This window comes from Herpailurus yagouaroundi, unplaced genomic scaffold (assembly GCF_014898765.1).
Source record: "Herpailurus yagouaroundi ecotype Mexico unplaced genomic scaffold, PumYag 162, whole genome shotgun sequence".
Taxonomy (NCBI): domain Eukaryota; kingdom Metazoa; phylum Chordata; class Mammalia; order Carnivora; family Felidae; genus Herpailurus; species Herpailurus yagouaroundi.
This window is the reverse complement of record NW_024412403.1, coordinates 7,394,861-7,415,079: the sequence shown is the minus strand read 5'-3', so window position 1 is coordinate 7,415,079 and position 20,219 is coordinate 7,394,861. Positions and strand designations below refer to the sequence as shown.

Below are 20,219 nucleotides of genomic sequence, written 5' to 3'. Positions count from 1 at the left end.
AAGCGAGCAGCACGCAGAGGATTTTGGAAAGAAGGACACTGAAATAAAACTCCATGGCTTTGGCATGGGAGCGTGCACTGAAAGTTGGATCCTGGGGATGAAAACAAGGGAAAGAAAGAAAGAGGAGGAAGTGGCTGCAATCCTGGGAGGCAGAGGGGGATTTGACCCAGGGTGCGGCCAATCCCACGTCGTTTCTAGTCTCCATCAAGTGCTATGTTTAGTTAAGGCCTGTATTAGTGTACCTGTGGCAATCAGGGTATTTGGCTCTCAGTGTGTTTTAAATTTTAAGTCGAAGAGAATTTTCTAAGATTTCTCCATTTTGAGGATGAAATATTACGGGACTAAACCTTAGAAGAGACTCTTTGCTGTGATTTTAATCAAATGCATCTCACTCCGACTGGAAGCAGCCTATGCCAGTACATGGCATTTTGGAGTGTGAGGCTGTGTGAGGGTATGTATATTGAAAAAAATAAATTTTGTAGGGGCACCTGGGTAGCTCAGTTGGCTAAGCATCTGGCTTCGGCTCAGGTCATGATCTCGCGGTCCGTGAGTTCGAGCCCCACGTCAGGCTCTGTGCTGACAGCTCGGAGCCTGGAGCCTGCTTCGGATTCTGTGTCTCTCTCTCTCTCTACCCCTCTCCCTCCCTCCCAGACTCTCTCTCTCTCTCTCTCTCTGTCTCTCTCTGTCTCTCAAAACTAAACATGAAAAAATTAAAAATAAATTTTATAATGATGGATATTGGCCTGTCCAGCCCAGCCTCCTGGGAATGTTCTCTAAACTTCGCTTTTTTGCAGCACCCTTTGTTTAATTTTTGATAGCTGAAGAAATGGTCTATGAGGCACTAACCCAAAGTTGGTGGGAATGTATATTGAATGAGTTTGTAATCAACTCCTATTAGGAGTTTGGAGAGTTGGGCTCTGGCCCCAAGCCCCTTCGCCCAGTGCGTGTGTGCTGCTGGCCAGCTGGGCAGGAGGCTGGGTGGTCGCGGGAGAAGACGCAGTCCTTGATCGCAGGGATCCCCCCAGTCGGCTTCTGTGATGACGTACAGGTGGGAACAGAAGAGAAGAAATAGTAGAAACCACTCGTGCAGTAGAATGTCTGTGGCGTCAGGCAGAACAGAATCGCAAAAGGAGCCCGGCTAGCGGTCAGGGATAGTCAAGAGAGAAGACCAGATCTGTTTGGGACGGTCGGGAAAGGCCTTGGGGAATCTGAGAGAGTGTAGGCGAGTGGACAGGACTTTGAAAGGCAGGATGGGAGGAGCCATCAGAGCGAGCAGACTGGCAGGTGCACCAGGGAGGAGGGGGGTGGGGGTGGGGAGTGATGGCAACGGTCAAGGCGATGCTGAGAGCTCACTAAAGACAACTTGGTTCTAGGTCCACCTTAATCCTCACAACAACTGTCTATCCTACCTGGGGGGCTTTGCTATCAGCCTTGTTTTCGAGAGGAGGAAAACAGGGTGCAGAGGGTATGTAGCTTGCTTCAGAAGGGGTGAAGCCAGCTCTGATGCAAGGTCATTGACCTCTAGAGGCCAGAGCCTTAAGCACCAAGCCTCCGGAGATGAGACTCAGGGGCAGGCGGGTTGCCAAGGACCGTCTGGGGTCCGGTTTGGTAAGCAGTGAGGGGTCACCGAAAGCTTTGGTTCTGAGCTGCGCTCTAGGGCTATCAGGCTGGCCGAGCAGGCCACGTGACTTGCCGGAACGGGGTGTTGAGAGGCCAGTAGAGAGCCTGAAGACCTGGGGCCCGGCATGGTAATAGAAGGGGAAAGGGAGGCACTGGCAGGGTCCATTAGAAGGGCTCGCACTACATTAGTCAGGAGGGAAGGATTTCACAGGTGGCAGAACGAGGATGCCGTTGTTGGGACCAAACACCGGGAGGAGTAACTGCATTTGGGGAAGATAAATAATATGATTTCTGTTTGGGACAAGTCAGTTCTGGGCACTTCTCTAGGAGGGGCGTCCCAGGGAAAGACAGAGTTGTTCTCAGAGGAGGTGCTGTCGGTCAACAACAGTTAACATAAGAGGACCAGGCGTGGTCAAGAGCGTCAGGTAGAGGACACGAGACGTGCTATAAAGAGCAGTACAGGAGGGTGAGCGTAGGACCTTGGGGACCATAACCAGTGGGGGGCGGGGGCGGACGCGGACTAGAGGAAAAGTCCACCGCACGGGAAGAGAATGAAAGAGAAGGACTCAGCAGAGAAGCAGACGGAAGACCAAAGTAGCAAAAGACGGTAGGAACGTTCTGGAGATGCTCTTACTGATACCGCCTTGACTCATTTATCAGAGCGGGCAGGAAGCGGGTCTGGAAGTTGAGGGGAAGAAGCAGCAGGTGGTCTGACAATGCCAACAAGACAAGGTGGTGGAGAGGGCTCGGTAGCCTCTTCCCAACTCACACTCCAGGTAAAAGCTCAGAGGACCGAGAGATTATTGCGGCTGGCAAATCGGAGTCCTCAGGAGCGCGAGATGGCCCCTTCTGAGCCCGTCGATGGCGAAAGTCTCTTCTCTTCCAGTCTGCGTTCTAAGGGTGGCGAGCCCGGTCCTTCTCCTCCTGAAAGTCAACCAAGTGATCCAATAAATCGACCTCTATCACGATTGTAAACGTATAGGTTTCATGGGGAGGGGCACTGACATGTGCTCCTGAAGGAAGTTTCCAGCAACTCAGGCTCCTTCGTACCTGGATGGATACTTGGTTTTTGCAAGTTATGAGCTTCGGTCTTCCTGAGACGCCCTGGAAAAGCGACAAGCCCATGCTTGAATGTGTTTCCAGTAAAAAGGGAAAGATAATGCAGTGTCCAAATTTGCTAATTACTGCCATGATTAAAGCAAGACTTTTCAAGTTTGTTCTTTCTTAAGATCAGCGACCTTGTGAACACAAGCAGGATCTGACAAAGACAGTCATAACGAGGGAGAGAGAACGAGCAAGCAATGCCAGTTCCCTCAGAACAATTAGCTGCTGTTGGCACTGAACCTACAGCTTGAAGTTTATTTTGCGGCGAATACTTTCTGGGTGTTTGGTGCCGTGCTGTGATTAAACAAAACTTCAGCAAAACACAAAGTGCAGTATTATAGCCCTTTTGAAAAATGCATACGTGGATTCAAAGAGTGGAAGCCTTAATTTTTCTCAGCAAAAGTCAAATGAGTAATCTTTCAGAAACTTCTGGAAAGGAGAATATACACATGTGATAAGAATTCTTGAAGCCTTAAAGAAACAAAACATGAGAGAGAAAAAGCCCCTGGCAGGTAATGGTGGAAGCTTGACAAAAAGAAGTTCACTCTGTCAAGAAAGAGGCAAGGGGCGCCTGGGTGGCTCCGTCGGTTGAGCGTCTGACTTCGGCTCAGGTCGTGATCTCCCAGTTTGTGAGTCCGAGCTCCGCGTCGGGCTCTGTGCTGACAGCTCAGAGCCTGGAGCCTCCTTCGGATTCTGTGTCTCCCTCTCTCTCTGCCCCTCCCCCGCTCATGCTCTGTCTCTCTCTCTCTCTCTGTCTCTCTCTCTCTGTCAAAAATAAATACACATTAAAAACAAATTTTTCAAAAAGAAAGAGGCAGGATGCTCTCACGACGAGAGACTTTGGATTCTGGAAGCAGACATTCCGGATGTGAAATCCAAGTGTGCGAACTCCCAGCCATGGAGCCCTAGGGTAACGTGCACTGGTGTTATGAGCCCCGGTGTCTTCGCATATTTGGGGCACACGGGAAGCCATCAAACAACAGAGACTGGTTCCTTCTGTCTCCACCCCAGGGCCCCACTTCCCGAACAGATTCTTCAGCACCCCCTTCTGCCCAACCCGAGGTGAGCACACTTCCTTAGGATGGCTGGCAAGAAGAAGGGTAGTGAAAGGAGGTGAAAACCCTGGGCTGGAGCCCCCACCTCCGGGCTGTGTGAGCCTCTGCCTCGTCCCCCACTTCCCTGTTTCTCATCCGTGAACTTGGAGGAATGCCTGCCATAGAGACACCAGGGAGTCAGAGAAGACGCTTTGGACGAACGTGTCAGGGAAGGCTCTTCTGTCTTCTAGGCATCAGTAGATAGAACCACTCTCAAAATGACCCACGTGAGCTGACTTTCCTCCCCGAGGACCTAATTCCCTTTTTACATGGTTCTGTTTTCCTGACTTTGTAAAGGAGCCCAGAATTCCAGAGGCTAGGTCACCACTCTTACAAAATCTTCAACCAGATTTTTTTTATTATTATTATTCTTTTACTTATAAAAGGGATCATGCCTCTGTAGCTACTCAAAATCTGACGAACAAGATTTTAGACTTGGCAGAAGCCCGTTGACGGGGTTGCTCTCAAGGCAGACTGAATCAGAAATTACCCTTGTAATTATTTTTTTGACATCCTTCATTTTTTTTTTTTTTTTTTTTTTTTTTTTGCTGTTAAAAACACGCAGAAACATTAAAAAGGTAACTTTCTCCTAGGTTTTAGAAGAAGAGGAGAGTGACAAAGAGAAATACTACGAACTTGGCGCACAAATGAGCCACGCTCTGGAATTTGGGCGGGTCTAGGAAAAAGTACAGACTTCAGTGGAAAACATACATGGGTGTGTGAGAAATCCCTGTAAACTATAAATCGAGTACATACTGCACAGCCTGGTCGGGAAAGAAACCACAGTGCTCTCTAAAATCAGGGAAAAGGAGACAGAGAGGAAGGTTGGCACCGAAACACCAGGTGTCCCTAGGACTTGGGGACGTGTGCGGTTGGCAGCATCTTACCCAGATTTCCGGAATCGGACGGTCACGAGCACAGACCAGGGCGTCCGTTAGCCGACCTGCTTATCGCCAACGCTGCCACTTGACCTCCGTTTCCCAAGCTCCCCTCCTCACCCAGGCCCTCTGTTCAGTTGCTCAGCATTCAACCTCACCTTGTTGGCTTTGCCGGTGTGGCCTCTTTCCCCAAGGCCGCCGTTCTTTCCTTACGCTTCCGGTCTTGTTATCCGCCTTCAACACCCTCCCTTCAAGGCCCACGAGGCTCGGTTGTCCCTTCCACAGGGGCCTCATCACTTCTGGACTCCCTGAATTTCCTTCTCTCTGGGATGAACCCAACCCAGAATGTCTCTGGGCAATGAAGCCCTTTTCATATGTTGGGTCCCCGAGTGACTGTTTGTTGGGCACAGGTGCTGCCTCCCACCCCAATCAGATGACAAGCCCCTGATGGCTGGGGGCCTCTCACCCTTGACCGAGTGGCAGCCAGCCATGCTTCTCAGGGTCCTGCTTTGCACCCTGTGTTGGGTGCATTCAGCTGGCTGTTTGTGATCCTAATGCGAGGTGAGCCTTATTATCTCCCTTATTTATTTATTTATTTATTTATTTAGAGAGTGTGAGGAGAGAGGGGCAAAGGAAAAGAGAGAGACTTTTCAGCAGGCTCTACATTAAGCACAGAGTCAAATACAGGGCTCAATCCCATGACCCTGGGGCCGTGACCTGAGCCGAAATCAAGAGTCTGACACTCTACTGACTGAGCCACCCAGGCGCCCCTTTTTTGAAAGGAGGAATCTGACAATCAGGGAGACTGAATACTTGTCCTAGGTCACTTTCCCAAGTACTTTCCACAGGGCATCTCCCTTTGTCCTCGGGATGAGTCCCTCCTGAGCTTGGCACAAGCTTCCAGGCTTTAAGGGCCTCCCCTCTCCCCCCACTGTCATATCAGAAGACCTGACATTTGAACCCAAGTCTGTCTGGCTCCAACCCCATATTTTTTCACTATTTCATGTTGCATCTCTATCACCAAAATGCTCGAGACAAAGCTGAGCATGGAATAATATTGACTGAATATGTGATGATTCATCCGATTTGGCCAAACACTGTAAATTGGACCAGGGTGTGTGTGTGGGGTGGGGAGAGAGACAGAGAGAGAGACAGAGAGAGAGAAGACAGGTTGATCACAGGAAAACAATCCCTGCTGTCCCTAAACTGTTGACATTTGTTAATAGTTCCTTCCCTGAACACTGTCATTCCCAGGGATGGTCCTATAAAGAATGTTCCGAGGACTGAGCTGATCACCATGTCAGTATTTTCTAGTCAGGAAGCAGTGAGCCTGTGCACTAGAATGCTTCCCCGATACAACTGTCCACAACCTGGCTGCAGGCCTGGTCGTTATTATTCCGGGCAGGTACTCCACATCCTGTCCAGAGGTCATTATGGGAACAGACTGGCAGAGAAGAAACATCTGGAGAAATGCATACGGAGGTCATCGAAAATGATGGCACATGAGAGCCATCCAAAGTCACGGGAAATTTCTAGCGTGTTCTCATCTGTTGACAATAATTCTCCACCACAAGGGGCTGCTTGGTAGCTTGGCGTTTTAATGTTTATTTATTTTTGAGACAGAGAGAGAGAGAGAGAGAGAGAGAGAGATTGGGGGAGGGGCAGGGAGTGAGGGAGACACAGACTCTGAAGCAGGCTCCAGGCTCTGAGCTGTCAGCACAGAGCCCAACGCAGGGCTCGAACTCACAAACCACAAGATCAGGACCTGAGCTGAAGTCAGATGCTTAACTGACCGAGGTGCCCCAGTAGCTTGGTGTCTTGAAAACCAACCACGCAACCTGTGACCGAGCACCGCGATCGGGCCCGTGACCGAGAGTGTGAGGCCCACGACAGCTTTGAGAGTGATTGAAATGTGATTCTTGATCAGATAACCTCCCATGGCTCCAGAGCCCCGTGGGAGAGAATCCAGGCGAGAGGGAGAATTGCTAGCGTCCCCAGCACCCATGAAGCATGAGAAAATGCTGTGCCTCCTTCCAGGCGGTCGTTCTGCTTGGCAGTTTCTACTGTCAAACAGCATATAAAAGAATCTGGAGCCAGGTCAGATACAAGTACCTTTTTTTCTTTTTTTGCAAGGGGGCTGTTGTTCACCCATAAAGTCCAAAGTCCCGGGCTGGAATTTCTCGTGGGCCAAAGTCTCTGCTGTTCATCCACCATGGAAGTGGGTGAGGAAGGCTCCATTACCCAGCTTTGGCCATCCTGTGAGCATGCGGCCCAAGGTTGGACTGCACACCCGGTCCCAGGTCCTTCCTGCAGAACCGGGCCCCCTGGTCACGGCCCCAGATCTCCAGGACCTTCGATTGAGCTGGGTCCCAGCACCTGGACTCAAGGTAAGGCCCCCAGAGTGCTTCCCGCTGGCCACCCAGGGTGCCACGGAGGGAAGGGAAAAATAAAACATCCAAACCTCAAAAGACTAGGGAATTTCTGGAAGGTCCGACCAAAATGATTCATCGTGACCTCAGGCATGATTTTTTTTTTCCCCTGCTCTCCACTCTTTTTCATTTCAACTAATATGTATCTTACTGATTTGAAGAAAACTCCCGTGTTTGAAACTTCTAGTGCTTAAATGTGAGTAGGCACTACGCTATGGGACCGCAAATAAAAGACAGTATTTAACCTCGTGAGGAAAAAGAGTGATGAATACTTGTACCCTGTGCTGTAGAGACTGAAGCCCCAGTTTATTTTCCTGAACGAAGGCTTTGGGTATACAACTATTAGTAAAGAACAGGCATGCCTCTAAAAATAGCAATTAGCTCTTAATTCAGATTAAATTCACAAATAAATAACTTGCAGCATTAGCACTGATGTTTGAGCCTTAAAGACCTTGATTTCAATGGCAAGGTGTCTAACAAATGCAGCTGTTTGAACAAGCACATACGGAGGCTTACTTCTTCCAATATCGTGTATTGTATTATCCACAAACCGCATGGCTTGTGAAGAGGGGGAAGGTATTTAAAATATTAAGTGATGATAGCTAGCTAGTAGTCTAGTTATCCTTACCGACTGCCCAAATGATAGCATTTTACCTTAGGCTTTTAGGATCTGCTTAAGGCCTGGTTAACTCTAAGTCACAATTTTGGGGAGTGAGAAAGATCCTACATAGACTGCTGTAAATTCATCTTAGCTCTGAGAGATGACTCATATGTGTATAACTCTATTTCATAGACCTACCTATTCATTCTAATATTTGCAAAGCTTCTTCCCTTCCTTTCCTTTCCATTCCTTCCTTTTCTTTCCTTCCTTCCTTCCTTCCTTCCTTCCTTCCTTCCTTCCTTCCTTCTTTCCTTCCTTGGCATCTTTTAACCAGCGTCTCCCCCCTTTCCCCGATATTGACAAATCAATTTCCCCAGCTTGCAAATAACTAGAACCCCTTGGTCTCTAAGAATTTTCTTGTCAATCTGTTCCAATGTCCTATCAACAACTTGTCAATTACCCGTGACACCTGAGATTTCTCCCAGCAGACCTTAGGCTGTGTATGATCACAGGGCGATTAATCTTTAAAACCACGATGGTCCTGGAGACCAAGGGCCTAGTCAGCCCAGAGCCGTGTTAGCTGTGCAGCTGACACGAGAGTCACACATTCAATGTACACGTTAAAGAAGTAAACCGAGTTTCAGGTTTTCGCATTTTCTCTGCTGTTCACCGGCTGCCCATGCCGGAGAGAGCTTGGAGGCCATTTCGCCCAACCCTTTCATTTTACAGATGAGGAAAACAGGCCTAATTGATAGCTGGCGATACTAAATTATAGCCCTTCTAAAACTCAATAGCAGAGTTAGTAGGCTTCTTAATGTGCTCAATTACCGTATGGATTCCACGAGCCGATGAGCGCGCTGTGACCTTGAGAAGTTACATTCTGCGGGTTTTCGATGTTTATGTTTCTACCGTGGTATTTGTAATCCCAAGTCCCGGTCACCTTTTACCGCTGAGGCCTCGCCGGTCCCCGGCTCCGGGCACCTCTCCTCTTCCGTACTCGGCCGGGGCTCCCGGGTACTCAGCATCGACATCTGCGAAGTCATAGCAGGTGTAGCCAAGAGACCGGGTCCTGCGGCTGTTGAGACTCCTTCCTCTCTCGTCTCGTCTCCTGGCTTCTCGAGAGCTAGCCCCAGTTTCTTCCACATCTTTCCGCCCTGCTCACATTTCCCCAGAGGACCATACTTAGTCCGTTCCCTGGACCAAGGGCACAGTTCAGCAGCGTTCATCTTCCACTGCTCAGTATTTTCCCATAACGTTTCCTACCTTCCTTCCCCTCCCCCTCAGCTGGAACAGAAGCCTCATGAGAACAAGCATCTGCTTGTACCGTGGTGTCCCCAGTGTTTGAAAGAGTCCGGAAAATAGTAGGTGCTCAATAAGTACATGAGCAGTGGGTGTAACCTTTCCTCTTTCCCTTCTTTCTTAGGGAAACAGGGGTCCCCCCTCCTTTCCAGGACTCACCCCTGGGAGCGGCCATGCCTCCTGTCCACCCTCAAATCTTCGACTCCTAGATCATGTCCTATTTCCTGAAATCTCATTTCCCTGGTTGTCCGCTCTGATGAGCTACACGGTTGCCCAACCCTCTGGCTGCTCTTGCCCAGCTGCATTTCCGGAAAGTCCTCCAGTCCTCCCCAATGTGGCCCGTCTCCTAGCTTCAGCCCTCAGCTTCCTTCTGCCGTTGGTATTTTTCCTTGGTACAGATCTCATTGACTCATGCGGTTCACGTCTGCTCCCGGGTGGTGATTCCCAAATCTTCATCACCAGCCCCAAATTTACTTCCTAGAGAAGAACGCTGCAAAGCAAACGAGGAGGGCCAGTCTCACGGCGTTGCCTTCAATACTCTGTCGTTCAAGCCTTCTTCTTCATCCGGGGACAAGGCAGCTCCTGTTCCCCTGCCGCCACCTCACATCTAACAGGTGTGTGAGTGTTACCTGTTGGTAAGCCAAGGTGGTGATGCCCTGGAGCTCGTGTATTGCTTTATTTTTATTGCATTAACGGCATCTTATCTCATCTCTCTCTCTCTACTCTCTTCATCTCAATCTGTCTTGCTCCATGAGCCTGGCTTCTTTTTACCTGTCGACAGATCAAATCTATTTCCACTTGAGCTTTTAATCCATCCTCGTATTTAATCTCTTAAGGCACCACAGTGATTCTCAACCATCAGGACACATTAGAAGCAAACGGGAAATTTTGCAAAAGTACCGAAACTCAGGCTCCTAATAATACGTCTCTCCTTTCCTCCCTCCGATGAGAGATTCTGATTCAGCTGATGTGTGGAGAAGCCAAGGGATTAAGACACTTAAAAACTTCTCCATATGTTTCTTACATGCAGCCACAGTGGGAATTATTGATACAACCTGTGGTCCAATCAAATGAACCTACTCAAGAAAGTATTTTGCCACCACATCATCCTTTTTTCTTTTGCCTGGGAAGTTCCCCTCACAGACAATTCCCTTTCTCCTATTTCCTCTTCCTACAGAAAATGCACAAAGACTTCTGTGATTCTTCCAGTTGGAAAGAATCGATCCTTTCTTGGACGTTTTCCCTATGTTTCTATATAGTACATTCGTTCACGTCAGCTGGGAAGACACTGTTAGATCAGGACAATACAGAGCATTAGAATAAGACACAGTCCTTGTATTTATGCAGCTTGCAGACTTGTGGGATGGGAGAAACACATGAACCAATAAACATCATAAGTTGTATTATAGGAGTTTTTACATGCCCCTAAGAGTTAGCCGGAAAGGATCCTACTCTGCCTGGTGTTATAACAATTCATGTATATGTCATCTCCTCTATTAGATGGTAAAACTTGAGGACCAGGACCAGGCATAAGACCGTATTTTTCTTATAATAGTGTCAATTACTTTCTGAATAAGTGAGTGAGTGAGTGAGTGAGTGAGAGTGAATGATATATTGGTGATTAGGAGACACTGAGGAATCCTCACAGCTTCTAGGAAATAATGACCCAGAGCGAGGGGTTGTCCCACTGGAGTTTGAAGGCCATGGCACCATTTTTAATCCTAGGCTATGTGTGGTTTTAGTTTTCCTCAATCATTCATTGCATATTTTACGAAACGGTAATAGAAATAGCATTAGAAACTAGGTCCCATTTCTCACGACTGAGAAGGCGGTGATGGGCTGCTCAAAATAAGGCTTAGTCCCTTTGATTTTAGTAAGTAAATCCTGGGGATCAAATGCGATGGTTTGATGGGTGGAGGGAAGGACTGGAGGGCGAGGGGAGAGATTGGAAGAAATCCCTACCCGCCGTGTGGATTCATGAGCCTTCCCTCCTTTCCTTCTGACCTTAACCATGATCTTCCAGTGAAATCCTTGGGATTGTGAAAGATGTTGTCGAGAAAGCTGCGAAAAAGGCCACCAAGTGAATAAAGACAAATAGGATTCTGCCACAGTTTCCAGGCTGATTTTGTGTATGTGTGTGTACGGGGAGCGGGGTAAACAAGGAAGGAAACAAAGCACATGCGAACGTAATTAGACTTCTTTAGTGGAAAGCTCCGATGCTTCAAGCAACTACAGGTATGATTAATCATTCCCAAAAAAAGCAAGCCATCCTTGGGGAGAAGAGCCGTATCTGAACATCTGTGTATGTACTCTTTGAGGACATCAGTGAATCACCAAGTGAGGGTCATCAACGGAGGAAGCTCCCAGCTTCCGGGAGCGTCTGAGTCAGGACAGACCAAAGGAAGCATTCCTTAACCCGGTGAACTGTAGCACAGTGGAAACTCACTTCTCGCAGAGATAGGACAATACGTGACCGTAAGTCCCTTCAAAGAATTTAGAAAGCTTCACATGTAATGATAAGTATGTTGAAACCATTCATATGTTTTAGGCCATGTCTTTGACCTTCATTCATCCTTTAATTTATGGATTGGTTATTAATCTGTTGACTCATTTAGAGTCCTGAGGATGAGTCATCAAAAGTTTTTGTTGTTTTTTTTTTGGAGCACCTACTATATGCCAGGGACTGTGTTTCTGTGGCTACAGAGATGAACATGGCCCAATCCCTGCTCTCAGAGAACTCACCTTCCAGAAGGGGAGACAGATACATTCAGAGAAAGTCATGATACTGAAGTGAGTGTACTATACCTTATAGCGGTAAAGGAGAGGCAGGTCTTAAATGAACCTGCGGTGGGAGGAGTTAGCAGGGGAATCACAGCGTTTCGGCTGGGGGATCTGTGCTAACATGGGCGTTTCAGGTAGTGGACACACTGGGAGCAAAGGCAGGTAGAAAGATGTGGGGCAGCACGCAGTGTGCGCAGAAGTGCATTTCGCCATCACTGAAGCATGGATGATGGAGTGAACGTCCAGAGATGTGCCCGAAATGGCAGCCAGGGGGGGTCTCACCTAGAAAACTCGGACATTGGGTAAAAAGTTTAGACCTTATATCACGTAAGACATGAAAACCAGGTTGAGGGCTGTCTCAGGGGACGGACGTAGACACGTCATCATTTTTGAAAGGGAGAGGGGCTCTAAAGGGGAGTCAGAGTAAAGAGAGGCCGAAAGGAGGTCAGGGACAGTGAGCAGGGTAGAGCCTTGAAAGGGCAGAGAAGCAGGGGATGGAAACAAGACTTAGCTGAAGGCAGAACCGAAGACGATGTGTTGTAATTGTAAAGGAAGTGGGGAGAGAGAGGCGGACGGGCATCAGGCTTGGGTGGCCGTGGAGTCACTCATAGAAAGAAAGAAGAGAGGCATCGCAGCAGCTTCAGGCAGGTGCAGGGCAGCACCGTGACGTTGCAGGGAACGCTGGCTTCATAGGCATGGTCCCCCCTGAGTCTTTCAGCAGTGAGTGGACCGAGGCAAAGTACTCTTCCTCTGCTTTGCTCATCAATACACCAGTATATGGGAGCATTCATTTTGAGACCCATGGCTGCTTTTCTCAGCACCGGAAGACTCCACAATGCCTCTGCTTCCGTTCATTCACCCATTCATTCATTCATTCATTCATTCATAAACATTAAGGGCCTGTTGGAACCTCGACATTGGCACACGCAACATAAGGTATGAGAGCTTATGTTCCAACAGGAGGCAACGGAGGATGATGCACGAGCTGGAATTTGAGTCAGACCAGGATCTAAATATTGTCACCACTCCTGGCCAGTTGTGTGGCCTCAGGCGAACTGTCTGACTCATCCGAGACCCTTATTTTTACCAGAGTTTTGCCAGAGTGACTCTGAAGTTTGGAGTTCAGGAATACGAGCTGTCAACACAGTTCTGGCCATGTGTATGCTCTCGGCTAATGGCTGTTGTTAATCTGATCGTTGTTACTGCAATTAGATATTCAGAAGTCCACCAACAGTTCCACCACACTGAGATAAATATTCCGAGAGACAGAAGCACAGGGCAGGTAGGGAAAGCGCCTAACCTGTGAGAACAAGGGAAGCACATCCCCAGAATGAGCAAGGTCTCAAAGGTAGACAGGAGGAAGTGAGTGAAGAAAGGGAGAGAGCTTTCTAGTAGATGGCCTGGCATGTTTGAAGGTATCGAATCAGTCAACAGAGGACCAACCCATTTGGGCAACCGTGAGTCATTCGGCATGGCTTGCACAGGCCGCGGAAAAGCTCGCACCAAGGCAGGGGTAGGAGGGGCGGCTCCTACAGGACTCACACGCCATGGTCATAAGGTCAAGGGATCAGGCCTTGGTTTGTAGATAACCGGGGCCGCTGAGCTGGGCAGTGGAGGAGAGATTTCAGGAGATCGGCAAGGCTGCACCGTGGGGAAGGCCTCACACGGATGGCCACTGGGGACAGGCACCTGGTTATGAGCCTCCTGGGGTCACCGAAGAAAGAAAGTATGTGCCTCTAAGCCAAGGCAGTGGGGCTCAGAAGGGGAGGGGCAGCTTCAAGGGATATTGATGTAAACCGGGGGCCCTCGAGGCTGTGTGATGCAAGACATTCTTCTCAGCTGAACCTTTTGTCCTCACCACCCGAAGACAGTAATTTGGCCTTTCTTGTTCCATGAGGTTTATTTACCTACGATCAAACATAAACAAGAGATGGCATGCAGGAAAGACAAAAGGGCATTGCCCAACGTTTGCAGCCAGGGTCTGGCTCCCAATTCCACCCTCTGAAACCGGGATCTCTTGACTGAAATCAGGGCTGAAGACAGATCCAAGATAGAACAATAAGAATTGGCCAACCAGATGTCATTTGGGGGCCAACTCATGTCAAACGGCCAATGGAATGGCCCTTTAGGACTTCTCCTTCGTCCACGCCACTGTCCTCGCTAATCCTGAACACGTGATCGCAGGCACGGAGTCTGAATCCTGTGGGTTGCATTGTGTTTGTGTGGGACGTGGGCCTAGATTCGGAGGAAGCACTGTTCCAATTCAATCACACAGTCACTTTTCCGCAGGGAATGGAAATACTTGGATACCAGCCCCGCAGCCAAGAAGACACAGATATTTGAAAACTCCCGCGAACGTGAATGGCCGGGTAGACTCTGTGAATTAAGAGAATCGTTGTGTCAATATCGTGTGCGTCTGTGCACGTGTGTTTTCACTCACAAATCTTCACTGAGCGCTACAGATGTGGGTGGGTTCTTTTCTCCTCTTCCTTTGGACCAAGAACGTTTGCAACCCACTGACTTTCAACACCAGCCTCCCATCAGGGTGAGGGTGCACGGAGGTAGCCCTTCCTAGTCAGAAACTTCCGACTGAGCTTTCTTCTGCTTAACACGGGAGCCTGGATGATCAGGAGTGGTCAAAACGTTGGTTTCTAGCTCTGCTTCTCGTAAAGGAGAACCAACATTGGAAAAGAATTATTAAACACGGGACTGACGTGTGATGCTGTGCGGTGATTTATAAGCAGGGTTTAAAAAAAAAAGAAGTCAGCTAGTGACCTTGAACTTTCTCCCAGAGGTAAGGCTTCCTTCTCCATAGAGTTCTGCGAGCGAAATCAGCTGGTGACAGCCACCATGGGAGAGAAAAGGGTCACTGAAACCGTTTCAGATTGCTCTGTGTTCTGTGTTGTGTAGTTCCGATGAGGAACTCGGGTTGCAAAATGCTGATTGCAAACCAAAGCTCATGGCCGGCCTCGTCACCGGGAGCCTGGTGGAAATGCACGTTCTCAGACCTCAGCACACAGCTTCTGAATCAGAATCTGCATTTTAACAGGATCCTCAGGACATCTGTCTGCACATGAAGGTTTAATAAGCACTCGTCCACAGCATCGGATTCTGGGTGCCTGAGGGGCTCAGTCTTGAGGTTCTGAGCATCCAACTTCGGTTTAGCTCATGATCTCCTGCTTTCTGAGTTCAAGCCCCGCATCGGGCTCTTTGCTGTCAGCACAGAACCCACTTTGGGTCCTCTGTCTACCTCTCTCTCTGTCTCTCTGTGTCTCTCTCTCAAGAATAAATAAACAGGAAAAAATAATAATAAAGCACTCGATTCAAAAATGTACAGTCCCCCACCCCCACTGCATACACACATACACACACACACACACACACACACACACACACATACACGAACACTTTGGACTTACAGGCACAACACATACACTTTTGTACATATATGTACTAATACACATATACAAGTATGTACTAATATATTATGCACATTTTTTAAAATGCACAACACATAAACAAACGTTGAAAACAATAAAGTACAAACTCAGTTTGAATACTTCAATTCTGTCCTTGCTCTTGGATTCCTGAGGCACAAAACGTCAGAGACTCCTGCTCTGAGAACTCAAACAGAGAGCTAGCACTCAAAGGTGTCTTAACCTTCAACCTCTGATGGCCAGTGTGCAGAACAGGAAACACATAGAAAGAAATTGGTTAGGCTCAACTGAATATATTTATGCCCTCATGCTTGTCAATTTTATCAGCGTGAGAAACCTAAGACCCATTTTCTCTTTAAGGCAGGATCTTGTAGGCTATCCTTTGAGCTATGACTCAAGTCTAAATCTTCACTGGTAGTTCAGTGATTCAAGGTCACTGGCATATTTGTACCCTCTTCTCTCTGACATGCCAGGCCTTGGACTGGCCTCCCCTCTGACCCAGAACATCAGACGGCATATCTTTACATGAGCTTCAGCAGATACTAAGTCTGGACAGCTGGGAGTTCACTTCCCTGATATCTTCGGGCACCCCACTCTTCCTCCAACATTACGTCCCTGCCATGTGGCAGTCCTTGTGTTGGCCTTGGGGTTAAAAGTTAAATGAAACACCCATGGAGTGCCTAGGTGGCTCAGTCGGTTGAGCGTCCGATCTCGGCTCAGATCACGATCTCACGGTTCTTGAGTTCGAGCCCCGCATCGGGCTCTGTGCTGATGGCTCACAGCCCGGAGCCTGATTCTGATTCTGTGTCTCCCTCTCTCTCTGCCCCTTCCCCGCTCATGCTCTGTCTCTCTGTCTCTCTGTCTCGCTCTCAAAATATAAATAAACATCAAATAAAAAAAAAAAGTTAAATGCAACACCCCCTCGCCGAGCCTGGTTTAAGGAGAAAGAGGGGTCCCAAACACAACAGTACAGCCACACGTAAGTGTTACTGTGAGGTGTGAACGACTTACAAAAGGCAGCAGAAAGGAACAAGGGGAACTCTCCCTGGAAGCTGAAGGAGGTGGCGTTCGAGCTGGGCTTTGAGGGATGAATAGGAGTTTGCCAGACATAGGGCACAGGAAAGGAATTCGGGGTAAAGGGACCCGCCCGAACAAAGGCGTGGGGCAGGAAACCTGTTGGGTGGAATGCAAACTCTTCCCACCCAGTCGATTAAATGAGGCCCGGAGCTGATGTGAAATAATAAGCCTGGACACTTGCTGAACACTGGGTCCTCGGGGTGGTACAGTCTAAACGTCTCTGAAAGTAAATTATTTCGTATGGTTTGGCCACCACAGCGTGTGGAAAGTTTCTCGGTAGGGCGCAGTGAGCACTTCTCATTTACAGTAAAACCTGGAATGTTTGGGAATGGTCTGTACTAGGGAAATTGAATTTTCAGATTAACTCCATAAAATGGAAAGTCTGGTTGACAAACGCTCCTAATTTTGTTCTCCTTTGAAGAGATACCTGCTATTAACACGTTAGCTGCATTTCCATTTTAATCTTACCTAGCGAGGGAGACACGGAGCAAACACACTGTATGTCCAGCTTTATCAGCTTCCTGTTTTCAACGGGACACGTTTAGTGTTTTGCCATAGTTTTTAAAGACTGCACACTGTTTTAGCCTATACATATTTTATACACGTAAAATCGTTTCTTTCTTTTTGGTGATGCGGCTCGATCTGAATGTTTCAATACTGTGACTAATGCAGAAGATATTCTTGGACCTAATCCCAATTCGCACCTTCTTAGACATAAAGTCACTGGGTCAAAGAGTAGAAATAAAGAGTTTAAAAAACAAATTTAATGTTTATTTATTTTGGAAGGAGTGAGAGACAGAGCACGAGCAGGAGAGGGGCAGAGAGAGAGGGAGACACAGAATCCGAAGCGGGCTCCCGGCTCTGAGCCGTCAGTACAGAGCCCGACGAGGGGCTCGAACGCACAAGCCGTGAGGTCATGACCTGAGCCAAAGTCGGAGGCTTAACCGACTGAGCCACCCAGGCGCCCCTAAATAAAGATTTTAAACTTTGGGTGTAACTTTGTCAGTTTCCACCAGAAAAAGCCACGGCGAGTGACCTGTCTGAAGCCGTCTATGAAGCCGTTCATCTCTGCGTGGGCGACAAGATGGGCTGTTGACATGTCTCTAAAAATCTGTGATGACTTTTCTTGGACCAGTGGCTTCTAGGTCTCATTTGCCAATGCCTCCAACTCTGCCAGTCCCCAGGGCTGCCCAAGGCTCAGACGGGGACTGCTTCTCCCACACTCCGTGTCCGGGAGAATCTCATCCACTTATACGTTTCAAATTCCATTTGCAGGATGAAATATTAAAGGCATCCCTCCTGCCCAGCCCTCTCTTGTGAACACCAGCCCAGACCCCAGGTCTTACCTCTGCTTAGGTCTGTCCTGCCCATACCCCGGAGCGCTCGCCCAGACCTCACCCCTGCAGGGGCTGGGTCACCAGGGGTGAGCTCCACACACATATACCATCCAAGTGTTTGAACAGCACAGGTGTCTGAGAATCTATGAATGATCTTTAAATTCCGGTGGAAGATCCAGCCTCCTCTGAATGAGTATGTTCATTTTAACACCACCCCCCCATCCCATCCCCCTTATCTTCATGCCCAGAGGTCAGGAGTCATTTTGGAGACCTCACCTGCTCCCTGCCCCCCACCTGTTACAAGTGCCTATTGACCCTGTCTGGAAGAGGTAACTCAGAGCCCCCCGCTCCTCTCAGTTGGCTGACGCTGTCCTTGTCCACGCACCGGTATTTATAGCTTGGATTACCGAAAGCACCAGCTTTCCAGCCTTCCAGCATCTATGCTAGCCTCTTCCAACTGATTCTGCATGTTGCGGCAAACACGGTGACTTTAAAAGCCGGAGTGGTCCTCTCTTCCTTGACTGAAACCCTGAGATGCTTCTCATCCCCCTGGGATGAAGGCGATGTCCTCAGGGAGCCCCCAAGTCCTGCGAGGTGTGGCTCTGCCCCGAGCTCCTGCCTGACTCTGCTCCAGTCCCCTACTCCCTGGAAGGTGCAAGCTCCGTGCCACCCGGGGCCTTTGCAGACACCGTGTGTCCCTCTGGCCAGAACGCTCCTCTCACTCCAAGCCCACCTACCTACCTGCCGAGTGCTCCTCAGTCTTTATGTCTCCACCTTAACGCCAGGGAAGCCTTCCCGGGACCCCAGACTAGGATGTATGACACAGCCCGGGTTCGATTCTCCCATCCGTTCCTGAATTTCTCCCTAAGGCTTCCCACAAATACCTTTAAACCTTCCTCTCCTGGTTTATCTAATCCCTCCCTTCCCTGCTCTATCATCAACTGCCTGGAAGCAAGAACCATGCTGGTCTCTGATTCCCTGCTGGATCTCCGGCACCCGGTGCCGAGCCTAGCACATAACAGGTGCTCAGTGATCTCTTGGCGTTCAGATGAAGGAACGAGTAATGAAATACCTTCCGACTTTCCACCTTTAAAATGTTTTTGAAGTGTATGTCTATAAAGGTTGCTGTTTGGGGGGGGGGGAACAATGGTTTTTTATTCATTGCCAAGAACTTGCTATAATCAAAGTAGGAACCCTCCGCCGTCGTCTGTGTGAACCAGAATTTCCTTTTGGTACGTCATATTCCGTACATTTTGTTTATTGCAAGCACCTAATGATAATAGCTCTTATATAATAATTAGTGTGAGCAGGCAGCACGCTATGGTGCTTTATGTACTACCACCTCACACGGCCCCATCATGTGTAAGAATTTTCAGTGTCCCCATTCCGCACATGAGAAACTGAGCCCAGAGGGGTTAAGTAAGCTGTCGCAAGTCACACAGCTACTATTAACAGAAGCAGGACCCTGTACTCTTAACCTTTATGCTGTTTATGAAGAAAGGCTTTTTTTTTTTTTTTTAAGCCCAGAGGAGGTAATGTTCAACCTGACTTTTAAAGAACAGGTGGAAATTAACCTGAGAAGGGGAGAATGAGAACCTTCAGGAAGGAGTGGCAGGCGGGAGACAGGAGCCCCGAGGGCACTGAACTCGGGGCAAGAGGCCACGATGCACCCAGGCCACATCCTGAAGGGAAGAAAGGTGAAGCTGGAGTCTTTAGTTTTGCAAAGGTGAACAAGACTTATCCTGGGGGCCGTAGGGAGGATTTATAAAGAGGAGTGTTGTCAGAACAGCTACTCTGTGGATGAGTAAGCTTTCTTTCTTCCTGGCAAGGGTTATGATGAAATCATGGTAACATAAAGTTGCATGTGCCCGAATAGTAGATTTACTGTAAAAATCCAGCTTCACAATTCTGGGAAATGCAATGTGTCAGGCTCTGAAGACAGGGGCTCCTGTGTGTTTCTGAGCTGTCATTTGCCCCTTTGTTTCCTCGTCAGAAGATACCGTAGGGTGGCTTCCTAGTAAGGGGTGAGGGGGTGTCTCCCCACGGGGACCGTCACACGAATCGTTCCGGTCGCTGCCAACCCCGGGCCGTGCGGTGACGTCCCGCCGGACAAGGAACGGACTGTGCTCCTGGTTGTTCGGAATCCCAGCTGCTCTTCTAGAAGAGGCAAATCCCGTAACAAGGGTCAGGGGCGTCCCTGGGGAAATCAGTCGGGGAGGGTTTAATACATTGGCTTCATTTCTGCGACAGGACCAGCACGTGGAGCCTCATGCACAGCAGGGTTTAAACCCAGGTCCATGGAGTCTGGGGAGGCTAGGGGTAGAGTGTCCATGGCCTAGGCTGGGGCGGGGGAGGGACGGTTCACCCTCAATCACCTGTAAGCAAAATGTATACTTTTTTTGCAACCCTTCTACCCCCAACTGGGATTCGGTCACAGGGGGAATCGTAGGATTTCCGCTTTACGTACAGTTGTTTCCAAGACTCAAAATGCCATTTCTGCTCACTGCACTTTCAAAACATTAGCGCTTATTAATTAATGCTTGAAAAAGAAGCCCAATTTTG

At 48.7% G+C, this 20,219-nt stretch overlaps 1 protein-coding gene across 4 annotated transcripts in view; it reads left to right on the top strand.

Annotated features, from left to right (window-relative positions):
* Positions 1-20,219, top strand: part of KCNJ15 (potassium inwardly rectifying channel subfamily J member 15) — a 79,479-nt gene that overhangs the window by 41,894 nt on the left and 17,366 nt on the right. Inside the window, exon 1 of one of the 4 annotated variants that reach the window (XM_040483925.1) lies at positions 6,828-7,083. The exons of 1 other annotated variant lie outside the window; for it this stretch is intronic. The gene's annotated coding sequence lies outside the window, so the exon portion shown is untranslated. Of the gene's footprint in view, positions 1-6,827; positions 7,084-19,228; positions 19,384-20,219 lie in introns of those variants that run through there. 2 more of the 4 variants (XM_040483924.1, XM_040483923.1) reach the window with 2 other exon arrangements.